The following is an 18,279-nucleotide window of genomic DNA, read 5'->3' as shown; positions in this document are numbered from 1 at the left end:
TAAAATGAAAAGAATTTCAAATCCAAAGCCAATATTTTATTCAAAATAGAACATAGAGAACATAAATGTTCAAACTGAGAAATTTTACAATTTTATGCACAAAATTAGCTCATTTCAAATTTGATGCCTGCCACAGGTCTCAAAATAGTTAGGACGGGGTCATGTTTACCATGGTGTAGCATCTCCTCTACTTTTCAAAACAGTTTGAAGACGTCTGGGCATCCAGGTTGTGAGTTTCTGGAGTTTTGGTGTTGGAATTTGGTCCCATTCTTGCCTGATATAGGTTTCCAGCTGCTGAAGAGTTTGTGGTCTTCTTTGACGTATTTTTCATTTAGTGATGCGCCAAATGTTCTCTATAGGTGAAAGATCTGGACTGCAGGCAGGCCAATTCAGCACCCGGACTCCTCTACTACAAAGCCATGCTGTTGTAATAGCTGCAGTATGTGGTTTTGTATTGTCCTGCTGAAATACACAAGGCCTTCCCTGAAATAGACGTCGTAAAAATATAAATATGACTGTTGTTTCTACTTGTGAGATAGAAAAAGGTAGGGCTTTAGCTCTTCAGGTGGAAATAATGGGCTTGTTGTTTGTTTTCATTAATATATATGCCCCACATAATGGATCAGAGAGAATAAGGTTTTTTAGGAAAGTGAATGATAGCTTAAAAGTATTTGATAAGGATGCAGTTTTGGTTTTAGGCGGTGATTGCAATTGCGCTTTAGAGATAGGAACGGAGAGGAACAAGCAATATTATTAGGGATTATGATCTAATTGATGTTTGGAGAGAACATCATCCAATGGCAAGACAGTATACATGGGTAAAAGTTTCTAGTTTTCATATTAGTTCAGCAAGGCTGGATAGGTTTTATATTAGTAGAAGTAAGAATAATAGTGTTAAAAAATCTGTTATTTCCCCAAATAGTTTTACGGACCATCATTTGTGTTCATTTGAATTACGTTTTAAAAAATCTAAAAGTTTTAGTTTTTATTAACATGTTAAAATTCAATTATTGCATGATGTAAAATTTTGTGAGAGTGTTATATTATTGTGGAATAAATGGAAAGGGAAAAAAAATCATTATGAAAATATTGTACAATGGTGGGATGTGGGAAAAACCCAAATAAGAATGTTTTGCCAAAATTAAACTGCTCACACTAATAGTTTGATTAAAAAGACAATTAGAGAACTTGAGAGAGATATTGAACAACTTGAAATAAATGAAGTTAACAATAATTTAACAGATGTGTAAACATGTTGGAAAAAAGAAAGAAATCCGAACTCTTCTCCATGAAAATGCAAAAGGAGCTTTAATTAGAATAATTTAATTTAATTAGAGCTTTCTTTATTGAAGGATATGAATGCTCCTAGTTCATTTTTTTATTATTTGGAAAAGAAAGAGATGGAAAAAAAACAGATTTTACATCTGAAACATATTAATGGAACTTTGACATCTGATCCAAAAGAAATGAGGATGATTGCAATGGATTTTTATAAGGAATTGTTTGGAGAACAAAAGTGTGATGTCTTAAGTATGGATTTTTTATTTAAAGATCTACCTAAATTGATTACTGAACAACAAAAGGAGTTGGACTCTGAAATAATGATACATGAAGTGTCAAAAGCAGTTCAGCAACTTTCTTTTGCTAAAGCCCTTGGTATTGATGGACTTCCGGCAGACTTTTATAAACATTTTTGGAATGTGATTAAGGAAGATATGTTGGAGGTTTTCAAAGAGTCTTTTGAAAAGAAGGAATTGCCAACTAGTTGTAAAAGAGCTGTACTTTCGTTACTGCCTAAGAAACGTGATCTTGGTCTTTTAAAAAATTGGAGACCAGTGGCATTATTATGTACAGACTATAACATTTTTGCGAAGTGTTTTTCTAATAGATTAAAAAAATATCTTGGGTCTTTGATAGAAAGGAATCAGACTTATTGTATACCAAATATAACTATAATGGATAACCTCTTTCTTTTAAGAGATGTAATTGATTTGGCATACATGGATAATATAAATTTAGGTATATTTTCTATCGATCAAGAAAAAGCTTTTGATAGAGTTGATCATTTTTATTTGTTTAGTACTCTTAAAGCTTTTGGAATTGGAGATTCTTTTTTATCAGGTATAAAACTTTTATATACTGGGGCATCTGTTATGTTAAAGGTGGGAGGTGGGCTTAGTCAGACAGTTTTAATGTATAGAGGAATAAGGCAGGGATGTCCTTTGTCAGGACAATGTTTTTCTTTGGCAATCGAACCCCTACTTTGTCAATTGAGGAAAAATCTACAAGGTTTTGCAGTTAAAGGTTTTGAAAATAGGCTTATAAAAGTATCTGCTTATGCAGATGATATCACTGTTTTTATAAAAAATAAAAGTGATGTTGAAGCATTAAAAGAAAGCCTAAATGTTTATGAAAAGGTCTCATCTGCAAGGGTCAACTGGAACAAAAGTGAAGGTTTCATAATGGGGAATTGGCAAGAGGAACCTCCTCCAATACTACTGGAGTTAAATGGGGTAAAGAAGGGTTAAAGTTTTTAGGGGTATATTTAGGGAAGGAATTCATAAATGTTTTTGGTCTGGATACCACTGGACAAAGGCTGCTGTGCTCTTCAGTGAAGGTGGACATGGATTAATGGATATACAAAGTCGAATTATGACCTTCAGAAGCGGTGCAATGAGTGTTGTATTCTGGGCAATCTATGTGGACTGACACAGCTTGTGCTTTGTTACAAAAAGTGGACATTTTTAAATATGATAAACAGTTGTTCTTAATAAGACTGATGGACATTGATTTGAGTGGTACCTCATCTTATTATCAGTCGGTTTTAAAAGCATGGAGATCAATTTTCAAAGTGGAGAGAAGTTCTTCAGATTGGATACGACATGAACCTCTTTTTAATCAATCAGAACCCTCTGATTGAAGTCAAGGAACTAAGTCTGAGGAGTTTAAGATCTGTAATGGCAAAAGCTGGTTGCACTAAACTATCTGAATGGCAACAAATGGAAAAGTCCTGAGGAGATGTGTTGCCTGCAGGCATCAAGTCTGTAAGGTTCATGAAGATAATATTAAATGTAATTTTTTAGTTTTTACCTTCTGCATTAAGACAATTTCAAGAAGACAATGAGCTGATTTTAAAGGACAATGATGAAAATGATGATTTTCCAGAGTTAAAGATTTCTGCAGCTATTGAAGAAAAACCAGAAAAGGACTCAATTCTTGATTTTAGAACTCCACAAATGACAACATTTGAAGAAATATCCAAGAAAGCAATCTATGTAACATGCGTGAAAGTGATTTATTACTCCTCTCTAAAGAAAGTAAAGGAGTCAAAATGGACAGATATATTTGGGGCAGAATCTTCCCCTAAGGGATGTTGGAGGTCTCTATATAAACCTCCCATTGAGAAACGGACTGCAGATCTCCAGTGGAGAGTTATTCACTGGGCAATAGCCACAAATAAACATGTGGCACATTTTGATTCCAATGTGGTAAAGGAATGTGTATTTTGCAATGCCGAGGAGTCAATAGATCATTTGTTTTTATATTGTTTTATATTAAGAAGAATATTTCAGACTTTGGAAGTTTGGTTAAGAAGATTAGGAGAAGTGTTTAGTCCAGTGAATTTCATATTTGGTCTTAAATATGTTGCTGCAAAGAAGACAATAATGTCTTTGATAAACTTTATAGTGGGTGAAGCAAAGTTAGCAATATGGTTGACAAGAAAGAGGAAATTAAAAGGTGAATGTTCAGTGGAATTGATGTTTAAAGCTCTAATAACTGCAAGAATTAGAGCAGAATTTGCTTTTTCTAAAATGACAAATAACTTAATGGTTTTTAATTAAATTTGAGGAGTTGAAAAAATGTTGTGTGCTGTTGATGAAGAGGAAAATTGAATAATTCTTGTGTAATTTCTGAATTTAAAGTTGTTGTTTTTTGTTTGTTTGTTTTAGTTTTTTGGAGGAAAATGTGTAAATGTTTTCTTTTTATCTAAAAAGAGAAAAAAAGGAAAAAATGATTTAAAATTGTTAAGAAAAACTGTTAATAAAGGAGTGTAAAAAAAATAATCTCTCTCTCTCTCTCTCTCTCTCTCTCTCACACACAAACACACACACACACACACACAAATATGATCTAAAACTTAACTTATGAATGTAAAGATATAGACATAACCTGACATGTTTAACTGCAGATTGTTACTCTATTGTCTGAATTTGATTTTATGAGAATTGGTCTCTATTGATCTCTATTGTATTTATTGTTTAATCAATTGACACATCTTGTTCATAAGAGATATTCAGAGTTATGAGAAGTATAACTTTGATTATGAAGTTATTCAGAAGCATATTTTTTTAATAATTAAAAAATGCCTTCACAGTTGTGAATTGTATCTTTAAATAAAACATTTAACAAGTAATTAATTCATCCTTTCTATTATCCAAACCTCTTTGTCCTTAGTATGTTAATGATGTGAGTGAGTGCAGGTTATTAGGGTCATGTGAGCTGGATCCTAGTCCAGCATCCTGAGCCACAGGCAGGGAAGCTCCCTCCTGGATGAATGGCCAGTCCATCACAAGGCTCACTCATTTTTTGGAAAGTCATATTTTGAAAGCGGTTTATTTTAGATCGAAAGTGACAATTATAAAGGATGCACCACATAAAATGTATGTACATATTTAAGTTTGACTCGTTATTGTTATGTGCTTGCTTTAAACATGCTGTAGGCTAAGTAAAAACTGTCTCAACTCACCCTGCTCTCCCCTATAATTTGTCGAAACAGATACAGGCTATAGATTAATAGAAAAAAAATAGAAATCAGTTATTTGCAACAATTATTAAAATTTATTTGTAAAAAATAATGACTTTCAAATCTCGCAATTCTCTCTCTGTATATTGCTATTTTTTGCTGTGGTGAAAGTTAAACTGCACCACTGCAATTTTTTGATAAAAACACAGTATCATGACTTTACATACTAGGCATGTCCAGATGTCAGACAAAACTCTGCTAACAAGTCCAAGTTGAACTCAAAAGTTGGCAGCTCTGGTGTAGGCCTACAGTATGTTTGTCTGATGTGATGCACACTAATGATCTTTAGAGGGCACACTCACACAGTTGTGATTTGAAGAAGCTTGTTTCTGTCTTGTGTCTAGTGAAGCCTGGTATCCGCTATCGTGAGCTGGGAAACATCATCCAGAAACACGCGCAGGCTAACGGTTTCTCTGTGGTACGGAGCTACTGTGGCCACGGCATTCACAAACTGTTCCACACGGCACCAAACGTACCGCATTATGCTAGTGAGTAACATCTTGTCAAAAAAACACAGTCTTAATGATACAAGCATTGCACACTGTGATGTAATCGAAACTAACGGTAACGGTAAGGCTAACGGTTTCTCTGTGGTACGGAGCCAGTGGCGGTTCTAGACCATTTCAACTGGGGGGGCCAGGTGTACTGTTAGAGCGGCCAGTTACATTTAGACCTTATTGTTGTCATATCATTTTCTGCACTGCAGGCATTAACAGGCAAAATACCATGGATATAATCCATGGATATCAATACCATGGATATAATCATTCATATATTCAGTTAAACACTACAAACTGACAAGATAGTAGCACTATTATTTACATTTTATTAACTGTAAATTGAAGTTATTTCCTGTAAAGACTGATTGTAAATGTGATACATTTAGCAGTTTTTTATATCAGAACAATATTTAAACCCAAGCTATTTCTACATTTCTACAGACACATATTTTCGTCATAGTTTAGGCTGCCATTTTCCATTAATTAATACAATAAATATTTTTCTGTCTTGAGAAATCCATACACACTGATGCAATATTTTGTCTGTCTGCTTGATCAGATAGTAACAATGTCTAAACATAGCATTTTTTAATGACAGTTGACATTTTACTGTTATACAGGCTAATATTACACAGCTGAAAAATCCACAACCTTACCATGGACAAATCCATTTCTTGAAAGTTTATCAAATTGCAAAAAGTGCTGTTCTTCCTCTGTATTATGTCTTGTTTTCAAGCGCAAATATCCAAAGATTCTTAAATCAAGATACATTAAGAAGCAAAATGACTAAAATTCCTTGTTTTCTGAGAAACTAAGAAAAATTACGTGAGTTTATGATTAAAAAAGAACAAATATCTGCCAAATAGGCTCAGAAACCCCTGACAGATATTTTTTTGTTTTTCTTTGTTTTTGTTTTTTTTGAGCAAATTCCCTTCGTTTTGTTCAATTTCTCAGAAAACAAGACTTCAACTATCTTCATTTTGCATCTCAAGTAAATGTTTTTAAGGAAATTCAGATATTTGTATTGGAAAACATGACAAAAACACTGCCAGCCTTTTTCTCCCAGTGCATGCAACATTTAATGCCATGACTATGAATTTAAGACTTTCTGCTCCGGTTTAACAACTTTATAAGACCTTAAGTTATGGAAGGGCAATTTAAATCTGTTTTTAATACAACATGACTTTGTTGCTTCAAAAGACTTAAAATAAATCAGTTAAGTTACATGGATTAATTTCTCACTAACCTTGTGTCCTTTGGTGTTTGGGGGAAGAAAGAAAGCCATACAGCTTTGGAACAACATTAGAATTTTCATTTATGGTCAAACTACTTCTGCATCCGTATGTTACTGCAAATATTAGAGTTAAATGTGTGTTAAATGTGAGTTAAATATTAGAGTTAAACGGAGCTACTGTGGCCACGGCATTCACAAACTGTTCCACACGGCACCAAACGTACCGCATTATGCTAGTGAGTAACATCTTGTCAAAAAAACACAGTCTTAATGATACAAGCATTGCACCCTGTGATGTAATCAAAACTGCAGAGAGTGCAAAGACTCATAAAGCTTGTACAGTACTGTCCTTGTTTTATGTATTTCTACAGAGAATAAAGTAACAGCAATGGCCGGTCTAGAAATTATGTGGTGAAAAAGAGGTAACATGAGGACTACGAGGGTTGGCAAAACAAGTGTCTGTGATATAGTTCTTGTGGATTTTTGACCTGACATCAATTTCCATGAATATGTGACCACCAGTGTTGGGAAGGTTACTTTAGAAATGTAATAGGTTACAGTACAAGTTACCCTACTTAAAATGTAATTATTGTAACTTTTCAATTACTTTATTAATGTAACTGATTACATTTACTTTTTGATTACTTTTCTAAATTGCTAATGTTTTCAACTGTTAATCATTTTCAAGCATGTAAACTAGCAGAGGCAGTACTCAACACTGATTACTGTCACACTTTCAAAATCCTTCATCACTTGAATTAAGATTATATTTTAATTTTAAAGTAGACATTGGATGCAAAATTCACTTTTACATGGTGTTTGCATATAAATGTATCTTAGCAGTGTGTGGACACAACCACCCTACAATGATAAAAATCCATTCACTCCTTTTTTTTAATCCCCCCAAATCCTAAACAGTTTCAATTATCAAGCCGTTTTGATTTTCTGAGCAGTATGATGCTCAGAAATGCAGGTGTTTTGTAGAAGAACATAAGAATCTTAATTTTCTCCCGATATCAGAGCCACTGAGAACTCTGTGCATTAGTTTAGTCTTTAATGGTAATACACCTAAATTCGTTTATATCTGCACAAATAATTTTACTCCAAACTGCTTTCTGAACGAGGGACAATACGTGATCCTGCTGCACCTCCAGAAGAAGGTCATTGCACACTAAGTCAGAAATTTTCATATGCGTTTTTTCGTATTCGTAATCCTAAAAATTTGTCACGCGCAGAAACCTTGCACACTGAGTCCGATGCATATTAATTAATCATTTGCGAAACTAGCCTACTAAATGGAGTCTGAGGATGGTTTTGTTGTCCTCTCGCTTCTTAAAAAGAAAAAAAGAAAAGAAATATTGGGTCCATCCAATCCTAAAATATAGAGAGGATGGAGAGTTCCTCCTCCTTATTAAGGAGCAGCGGGATTATCACAGGCAATTCAAAGTTTACTTCAGGATGTCAGTGGCTCAGTTTGATGCTTTGCTAGCGATACTAGAGCCGCATATTAAAAAGAAGACCACCAATTTCTGTAAACTCAGCGTGCAAGGATCTATATACAGTGCTTTGTGCTGCGAGATGAAGTGGATGAATTTGACAATCCCATTCTGAATTTTGGTGTTTGCTTACGGTGGCTCTGAACTGTCAAAACACCTCTCAAAATGCTTGCTACGGATGCGAAAAACGGAATAAATCAAACCCGATCCAAATTTTTTTATGACGGATGAAAATTTCAGAGGCAGTGTGTACACGTGATTGACGTGAGGTTGTATTTATTTTTCAACGTGCAAACATTTCGGACGAAAATTTCGGACTCAGTGTGCAATGACCTTAAGTCTGACACTTTATATTTTTTATGATTATTTGCAAATCGCATTTGCTCTTCCACGGAAGAGAGGGGCGGATGAGCAGAGCTCATTAGCATTTAAAGGGACATGCCCCAAAATGAGTTGCTGTGAACAGAGCAAAGTAAAAAGGGAGTTGTTTTACACGACCACTGAGGAATTTTAACCAAAGTATGTTGCAGACCATTCATGAAGACCCTAAAGAATCATACCAACTTGTGGAAGATCAATGTCCCCTTTGAAGCACAGCCATCACAAAATCAGGCTTACTTTGAGATCATTCTGAGGTTAAAAACATATTTAAAATCATAACAAGAAATATTTTATTAGCTATGATATTGTTTTTTGAATCAAATCTTTGCATAGCTGTGACAGGAAACACTGGAATCTAACAATGCCTTGGAAAAAAACTGTTAATCTTTAAAAAATTAAGCAGCTATAGCTATACAGAAACCCATATAGGAAATAAAAGAGTTATTGAATAAGCATGTTATAAACTCCTGAAACATTGCTGTTTCATATTTTAGAGCAGTCACTGCAATTTATGAAAGAAATCAATTAAATCTGTATGTGGGAGTGTGTGTGAAAAAAATCAGATGTAACCCCCTTTGTAATCCTTAACATTTTCATAAGTAACTGTAATTTAATTACAATTTTTTTTTCTCAGTAACTGTAATTGATTACAATTACTTTTATTTTGTAATTAAATTATGTAATTCCGTTACATGGAACTAGTTACTCCCCAACACTGGTGACCACAAAGTAGCTAATCAGCTTACTGTTTAGAAATATGAAACATGTCGGCTGTGTGTGTAAAGTCTGCTGTCTTGGTCTGCTTCATTGTGTTTGTATTCCTGGCTCGTTGCAGTGTACCGTGTTTGTTTGGTACAAACTCTCCAAATCTTATCAAATCAAGATTGATATATGAAAAGTCTTCACAGCTAAGAGTGCCTTGTAACGTTATTGAACATTGTACAAATGTTTTTCATGAACTTCTACCAGCGTTTATAAGGTTCAATTAAATTGATCTTGTTTGAGAGAGAATGTGTCTGTGAACACCTAAGGGAAACATTACAAATGGTTTAATTATTTTCTGATCATTGCAACTTAAAGAGAAATGCGAAAGCCTGATAAGTTGTAGACGCTGTCAGTGGTGCTCTTTGTTGGTTTAATGCATCTCATGAAATAAATGCAATGTTTTTTACAGTTTGCAAGCTTAATTAAAGTATATTTTCTTCTTTATTTTGGCCTATTGGGCCTATTTTCTGCAGTCATCCAAGAGGTTCAGCTGTACTGAATTATGTTGGCTGCTTTTCACATCATTTATCTTTTAGCCAGACAGACCTGGAGTAAAAGATTCATACCTTTAGTTTTATCTACAGCTTTCAGAAATAGTTTCAGCATTTTAAACTGGCATTGAATATGTCTGCATTAGGGCTGAGATTCTGTTTCCATCGGTTCATCTTAAACATTTTTTAGAAGAGTCTGGAAAAACGGTTTCTGCAAGTTGAGACCGAATTAAACGGCAAAGACAGACAGATATGAAGAAAGCATTTGAGAAAGACATTATGTAAAGTATTTAGCGTGTTTATCAGTGTTTGGTTTCAAGCTGCAGGGTGCAGCTGCATATTTTCTGGTGCTTCCCAACATTCCCATGATGGTTATGTAAGCAAGACAAATGCTGGAGAGTCTGGCTCAGAGGAAAGAAATAAACTATGTTGACGGCATCATAAATTTGTTATACAAAACTACTTGAAATGATTTACATGCTTGTTTCTCTTTTTATTTGGCGCAGATTTTCTTCCAAAACGTTTCCGAAGCATTTTGCCATGCACACGAATAGAACCGTTTTGTGATGTTAAACATCAACGGTTTACATGCACTTGTGAATCACTTAATAAAGCAGAGGGCTGGGATGCTATTAAGAGGATACCTGAATGCACCCAGCTGTTACTCAAATACTGCAAAGATGGGCGAAGTGAATAAGCTGAATATAACTGGCCTAGAAACTAGTTGGGTGAGGACGATTTGCTTCTCATTTGGATATATTCAGGATGCATCGAATGCTGTAAGACAGGAAACAAAAATTAGGACTTTTCTACAATATTAACCTCAAATACAGAAAGATGCGAGTGACAAATGTACCAGTCTCCAGTCTTCATGAGGTTGGTGGCATCGTTGACCTGCTCCAGACTCATTTTGTGGGTTATGAACTCGTCAAGCTTTATTTTGCCGGTCATGTAGTCGCAAACCAGGTTTGGAACAGAGTCCTTGCTTTTAAAACATTATATACATAACCAGAAATTAATGTACTGTATGCATAAGCATGTACTCAACTTCCTTCTCTGAAAGCCATAGAAAGCATTAACTGACAGCTAGATTACCTCCAAACAGAGATCCTTTCCAGGTTTTCCCAGATATGAGCTGAATTGGCTTTGCAGAGACTTCCTTCACATCAGTCCAGCCAACCAAAACACTCACACCCCAACCTTTAACACAAGACTCCAGCGCAGCCCTCTGATGCAGCCGGTCAAAGATGCATTGATTCACACACACATTTCAAGTACTGAAAGCTTATAAATGAGTTAGTAAATAAATGCACTTTTCACAAATGTGTCAGACACAGGTCATACCATTACTTCAGTGTTGCCCACACACTCAAGCGAGAAATCCACTCCTCCATTGGTCATTTCTGCCAGTACTTCAGAGATGGGTTTATTATACAGGTCCTTCTCAAAAAATTAGCATATTGTGATAAAGTTCATTATTTTCTGTAATGTACTGATAAACATTAGACTTTCATATATTTTAGATTCATTACAACACAACTGAAAAAAAGTCGTGACGTATTGTCAAGTATGGTGACCCATACTCGAAATTGGTGCTCTGCCTTTAACCCATCCAAGTGCACACACACAGCAGTGAGTAGTGAACAAATCCACACACACACACACACACACACACACACACACACACACACACCGTGAACACACACCCGGAGCAGTGGGCAGCCATGCTGCGGCGCCCGGGGAGCAGTTGGGGGTTCGGTGCCTTGCTCAAGGGCACCTCAGTCGTGGTATTGAGGGTGGAGAGAGCGCTGGACGTTCCCTCCCCCCACCTACAATTCCTGCCGGCCGGGGGCTCGAACTCGCAACCTTTCGATTACGAGTCCGACTCTCTAACCATTAGGCCACGACTTCCTTCAAGTAGTTCAAGCCTTTTATTGTTTTAATATTGATGATTTTGGCATACAGCTCATGAAAACCCAAAATTCCTATCTCAAAAAATTAGCATATTTCATCCGACCAATAAAAGAAAAGTGTTTTTAATACAAAAAAAGTCAACCTTCAAATAATTATGTTCAGTTATGCACTCAATACTTGGTCGGGAATCCTTTTGCAGAAATGACTGCTTCAATGCGGCGTGGCATGGAGGCAATCAGCCTGTGGCACTGCTGAGGTGTTATGGAGGCCCAGGATGCTTCGATAGCGGCCTTAAGCTCATCCAGAGTGTTGGGTCTTGCGTCTCTCAACTTTCTCTTCACAATATCCCACAGATTCTCTATGGGGTTCAGGTCAGGAGAGTTGGCAGGCCAATTGAGCACAGTAATACCATGATCAGTAAACCATTTACCAGTGGTTTTGGCACTGTGAGCAGGTGCCAGGTCGTGCTGAAAAATGAAATCTTCATCTCCATAAAGCTTTTCAGCAGATGAAAGCATGAAGTGCTCCAAAATCTCCTGATAGCTAGCTGCATTGACCCTGCCCTTGATAAAACACAGTGGACCAACACCAGCATCACTGACTGTGGGTACTTGACACTGGACTTCAGGCATTTTGGCATTTCCCTCTCCCCAGTCTTCCTCCAGACTCTGGCACCTTGATTTCCGAATGACATGCAAAATTTGCTTTCATCCGAAAAAAGTACTTTGGACCACTGAGCAACAGTCCAGTGCTGCTTCTCTGTAGCCCAGGTCAGGCGCTTCTGCCGCTGTTTCTGGTTCAAAAGTGGCTTGACCTGGGGAATGCGGCACCTGTAGCCCATTTCCTGCACACGCCTGTACACGGTGGCTCTGGATGTTTCTACTCCAGACTCAGTCCACTGCTTCCGCAGGTCCCCCAAGGTCTGGAATCGGTCCTTCTCCACAATCTTCCTCAGGGTCCGGTCACCTCTTCTCGTTGTGCTGCGTTTTCTGCCACACTTTTTCCTTCCCACAGACTTCCCACTGAGGTGCCTTGATACAGCACTCTGGGAACAGCCTATTCGTTCAGAAATTTCTTTCTGTGTCTTACCCTCTTGCTTGAGGGTGTCAATGATAGCCTTCTGGACAGCAGTCAGGTTGGCAGTCTTACCCATGATTGCGGTTTTGAGTAATGAACCAGGCTGGGAGTTTTTAAAAGCCTCAGGAATCTTTTGCAGGTGTTTAGAGTTAATTAGTTGATTCAGATGATTAGGTTAATAGCTCGTTTAGAGAACCTTTTCATGATATGCTAATTTTTTGAGATAGGAATTTTGGGTTTTCATGAGCTGTATGCCAAAATCATCAATATTAAAACAATAAAAGGCTTGAACTACTTCAGTTGTGTTGTAATGCATCTAAAATATATGAAAGTCTAATGTTTATCAGTACATTACAGAAAATAATTAACTTTATCACAATGTGCTAATTTTTTGAGAAGGACCTGTATATATATATATATATATATATATATATATATATATTAGTGCTGTCAAACGATTAATCGCATCCAAAATAAAAGTTTTTGTTTACATAATATATGTGTGTATTCTGTGTATATTTATAAAGTATGTATAAATACAAACACATGCATGTATATATTTAAGACAAATATGTTATGTTTATATATTAAATATATTTATATATAATATAAAATATAAGAATATGAATATATAAATGTATAAATGCAAATATTTTCAAAATAAGTATTGTATGTGTGTGTATTTATATATACATAATAAATATACACAGTACACATACATACATAATGTAAACAAAAACTTTTATTTTGGATGTGATTAATCGTGATTAATCGTTTGACAGCACTAATATATATATGCGAGCACACACACACACACACACACACACACACACACACACACACACACACAAAGTGTCCAAATCCTTTTATATAACAGTATAACTGTTAGTTCAAATCCTCAAATCTAATTGGTAGTTCCAACTGTGCTTTTTTCTTGTGAGGCTTAATCAATGTAATTAATGTAATTTCTTACTCTTGAATATAATGGTTGATTTTCTGAAATGGAACAGCTTCAATAACATGAGTCCATAAAATGTGATCTACCGAGGCCACCGCCTTTGAAATGAGACACTTATAATGGGCAATGAGAAACTTCTATAAATGAGCCATTGAATTATTCACTCAACCAAATAGTTTGAACACTGATTCATTCTATAGCACACTGGAGTTTGCGAGTGTCTGGGGGTTAGTGAGTGAACTGCAGGGGGGTTGAGAGTTAATAATAAGCTAATAATTTATTAAATCAATTAAAATAATGATTAAAACAATCAAAATAAAACACTTACTAAAAGAAAAGTATATTTTATTTGTTTACCTGCATGTCTTGTCATCAGAGCACTGTGGATATTGGAATGTGTTGTTAAATTACTGAAATACGAAAGTCTAAAGTAAATATTTTAATCTTGTGTTACAAATGTTAGTTATTCAGTATTAACTTCTTGTTTATTTATCGGTTGTATAGCACAGCTGAGATAAATATTTAGCCTTTAATTTTGTCACATTTTTTTCTTAAAGTGTCCTTGTGCTCTCTTTTTGATTCAAAAAATTTTGATTCAACATTTTGTTATATGAAGCAAAAACATTCCTTCAAGGGTGGCTTGAGTGTCCAGATACTTCTGGAGTGCACACAACATCTATACACACCCCAGCTGTGTTGACAGCAGCTCCATAACGCCGCAGCTGAGCAGACACACTCGCTCGAGTGGGGCATCATCATGAATCTTGGCCACAGCAATCTGGTTGATGACAGTGTACTCAGAGAAGGTACTGGTGCCCATGAACTGCAGAATAGGCAGACCACGGCAGGTAAAACGTGTTGTAGGATCAGACATAATGTCATGATATTTACTTGTCCGGCCAGAAAAAAAGATACATTCCCAAAAAGCAAGTGGAGGAAATATGTGACCCTGGACCACAAAACCAGTCTAATTTATATATATATATATATATATATATATATATATATATATATATATCAAGCTGAATATATACACAACTATTTGGAAATCTGGAATCTGAGGGTGCAAAAAATCTAAATATTGAAAAAATCACCTTTAAAGTTGTCCAAATAAAGTCCTTAAAAAGTCCTTTGCATATTACTAATCAAAAATTAAGTTTTTATATATTTACGGTAAGAAATTTACAAAATATCTTCATGGAACATGATCTTTACTTAATATCCTAATGATTTTTGGCATAAAAGAAAAATTGATCATTTTGACCCATACAATGTATTGTTGTCTATTGCTACAAATATACCCGTGCTACTTAAGAGTGGTTTTGTGGTCCAGGGTCACATATAATGTGAAAAGTTTTTTTGTTGTTTGCTTTTCTTACCAGTTGCGGTCACACAGGTTTGTTTTTGGACACTTGCAGAACCTGCATTCTCCACACTGAGAGAGGAAGAGTGGAATGACCTTATCACCTGTTCACCAGAATACATAGACTTAGTTTTTACGTAGTGTTTCATACATGAACAAATCAGTTAGGTAACCAGACAACAAGATTCTTGAAAAGATTCAATTCAGAAGACATGAGGGGGAGCAATTTATGATGGAATTTTTGTTTTTGAGTGAACTATCCCTTTAAAGACTTGGAGATGTGTATGAATATGTAGTTTTATTTCATGACCTGGTTTGAAATCAGTGACTCCAGGTCCCACACTCTCCACCAAACCGGCACCCTCATGTCCCAGGACAGTGGGAAAACCCCACTTGTCCTTCCCTTCAAACAGGTGGTAAAGGTCGATGTGACAAACACCTGTAGCTACAACCTTGAAAACAGGAGAAAAACCTGTTAAGCGATAACGGTTAACAATATCAATGCGATTTGACAACTTTCATGGGACATTTCCGACCTTAATTCGTATTTCTCCCTCCTGAGGTGGGGCGACTTCTATTTCCTCCATCATCAGGGGCACATTGGGCTCCCAGCCAACAGCAGCCCGACATTTGATCACCTTCAGCACACAGAATAACTTTGTTCAGTATGTTTTATAGATATTTAATTGTTGACTACAGATTTACATGTTTATATAACCGCTGTGCTTGAGCAGTTGCATGATCTACGGTCTCTAACCGTAGTTAGAGGTCGTCCAGCTGTTTGGCTTAAGGCAATGGAAACATTAAACATCTGTTTTTAGAGCCACATATATCAGTGATTTCACAATCATAGGTAAATATTAACCCAATGAAATTGCCAGAGGACTTTTATTTTATTTTTTGTAGTTGTAGCATAGTTTAATAGTTTCCATTTGGCAGTAAACTGGCAGAATGACCAATAAAAACAACAGAAAAAAAGTTTAAAAAAATCTTACAATTGTCACTTTATTTTTACATGACATGTACACTTCTTTATATTGTCTTTGTATATATTATGTAGCCTTTATATACACAGTAATCCTTTATATGTTGCATTATAATTAGAAATGCAGCAAGTCAATTGTGCATTGCAATAATTACATATACACAAGCTATCACATATGATACAAGACATAGTTTTTGGCTTATATTTTTTTAAGCATAAATTATACTGGATGGCTTAAAGCATTCATAACATTCTTATGAGAGTCTCATTAAAATGTCAGCATTATATTGCTCAGATAGAATCTTATTTTTAAGATGTCTTTGCACTATAAACTGTTCCTCATCAATAGATCAACTGAAATAAGCTTAAATGTATAAAGGGACTGGAGTCGTATAAAAAATGCATTAACTGCTCTGTATAGCACAAATGAAAAGAGACCAAAAGACAAGTTTACGAACCTTTCCTGCAGTGGCCATTTCCCAATGTGGTCGTATTGCTGAGATGAATGCAAAGAGAGGCAGAGATTCTTTGGTGCTGGTTTTTATACTCTGGTATTTAGTGAATGAAGCAATCTCCCTCCTCTCTCTCTTTCCTTTACTGAAATAAGACTGCAACTTATTAATATAGTAAATATATATTAAGGATTCCGTATTTTAAGCATGTATGTCTTCTTCACATCTTACTTTGGGTTAAACAGGAAATATATTCAAAGATACTGATGTTCTAAATTTACTTAAGACAATATTGGTAACCCCTTGCCAGGGCTGCATTCCCCGAAAGCATTTTTTAATGTAGATCATAGATATGATTATGATCTATAGGCTTACAGTGGTTTTGGGAAACACAACCCAGGTGAATCTGATGTAATTCTGTGGCAATAATTGAACTGTATAACAAAACAATATTTAAAACAATGATAGTTTTTATTATGATTACCCAGATTTAAAGTTCAATTACATTGCAGAATGATTTAAAATATAAATTCTTTCAAAATAAATTAATCAATCAAAGTCCTAACAAACCATCACCACCCAAAAATACAGCATTGTGGCATACAGAAAATGATATGTTGGTTGAAATAATATTATGGCACAGAAGATGCTAATTAACATTGAAAAGAAACAAAAACATAAAAGCGAAGTTTTGGCATTGTATCCGCCATTATGAATCATGAATTGGAGTAGTACATACCAAATAAAGCTTTTAAATCAGTACCAAAAATATTCATAATCAAACATGATTTTCATGAATATGAGGTGATGTCATCTTGCAAAGATATTCACAGTTACATAAAGAGCAGCTTAATCTTGCTTAAAAAAGTTAAGAGTTGGTTCAATAACTGTAATAATGTAATCATTCATAAAGAAAACACTTAGGTGCAATAAAAACAGACCTTTTCATACTTCTAATCCTGAATATGGGTCATACAACACATTCTACTGTAGCAAAATTTGCATACTAAATATTTCCCTGTTATGAAATAATCCTTTGATTTCATCGATACTGATATTGCAACATGAATCTTTGAAAAGAACAGACAACATGAGCAGATTACAGTAAAATCAACATAATAAAAATACCAAATAGGAATTTGCAGCACATAATATAGGTCTTTTATCATAAAAGGTTTGATTTTAATACAGTTTCTTCCTCTGCTAAGACTATTAGAGCATTTTATTTAATTCATACTTTCAATCTCAGCAGCCCCAAAACATTCGCATGCAGTAGTATTTCAAGTTTTAACACGATGATTATTATTCCCTGGTATATTTCCCAAGACATGTTTATGGAAAACGAGGAAGGTTGCCGTCTAGTGCAATTATGTGGAGAATGCAAGACTGACACCTAGGCGAATAAAGGTAATACATTCAACAACTGTAATGTCCGTATAACTGATATGTACAGCTGTCATTAGAATCTGGTTAACCTTTGATAGTCAGCATATGAATATGCACCCATTTTGTCAATGCAAATATTGAAGGGAAGCATGCTTTTCACAAGTACCTTTCACAGCTAACACAGTTCACATAGACCAGAGGAATCATTTCAGTAATTAAAGTAAATCCTCTGATTATCTTCATTAACTCACCCTCTTAACGTACCCACATAAAAAGAAGGCAAATAACACAGACCCAAATATAAGGATCGGGTAAAACTTTCAAATGACATTCACGAAGCTCATCTTTTATAGAAAGGAGTCTCTCCTCTTTTTCACTGGTACTGGCTATGGGTGGAAAATGAACCTTCGTGTGTCTGTCTATATTCATGTCTGTTATTTCTGGATATAAATGATAACAATGCATAGAGTTCC

The 18,279-nt window shown here is 35.3% G+C and overlaps 1 pseudogene across 1 annotated transcript; it reads right to left on the bottom strand.

Moving 5' to 3' along the window:
• Positions 1–10,417: 10,417 nt before the first annotated feature.
• On the bottom strand, positions 10,418–16,461 carry LOC306882166 (alcohol dehydrogenase 1-like; annotated as a pseudogene). Its single transcript, XR_013785906.1, has 9 exons — positions 16,427–16,461; positions 15,520–15,621; positions 15,294–15,435; positions 15,000–15,087; positions 14,307–14,510; positions 11,016–11,111; positions 10,767–10,899; positions 10,528–10,666; positions 10,418–10,448 (listed from the first exon to the last, which is right to left on the bottom strand). The product of XR_013785906.1 is annotated as an alcohol dehydrogenase 1-like (transcript).
• Between the last annotated feature and the right edge of the window lie 1,818 nt (positions 16,462–18,279).

The sequence above is a fragment of the Barbus barbus genome (genome assembly GCF_936440315.1).
Source record: "Barbus barbus genome assembly, chromosome: 16".
Lineage (NCBI taxonomy): Eukaryota > Metazoa > Chordata > Actinopteri > Cypriniformes > Cyprinidae > Barbus > Barbus barbus.
The sequence above is the reverse complement of the archived record's forward strand: the minus strand, read 5'-3'. Positions and strand labels throughout refer to the sequence as shown.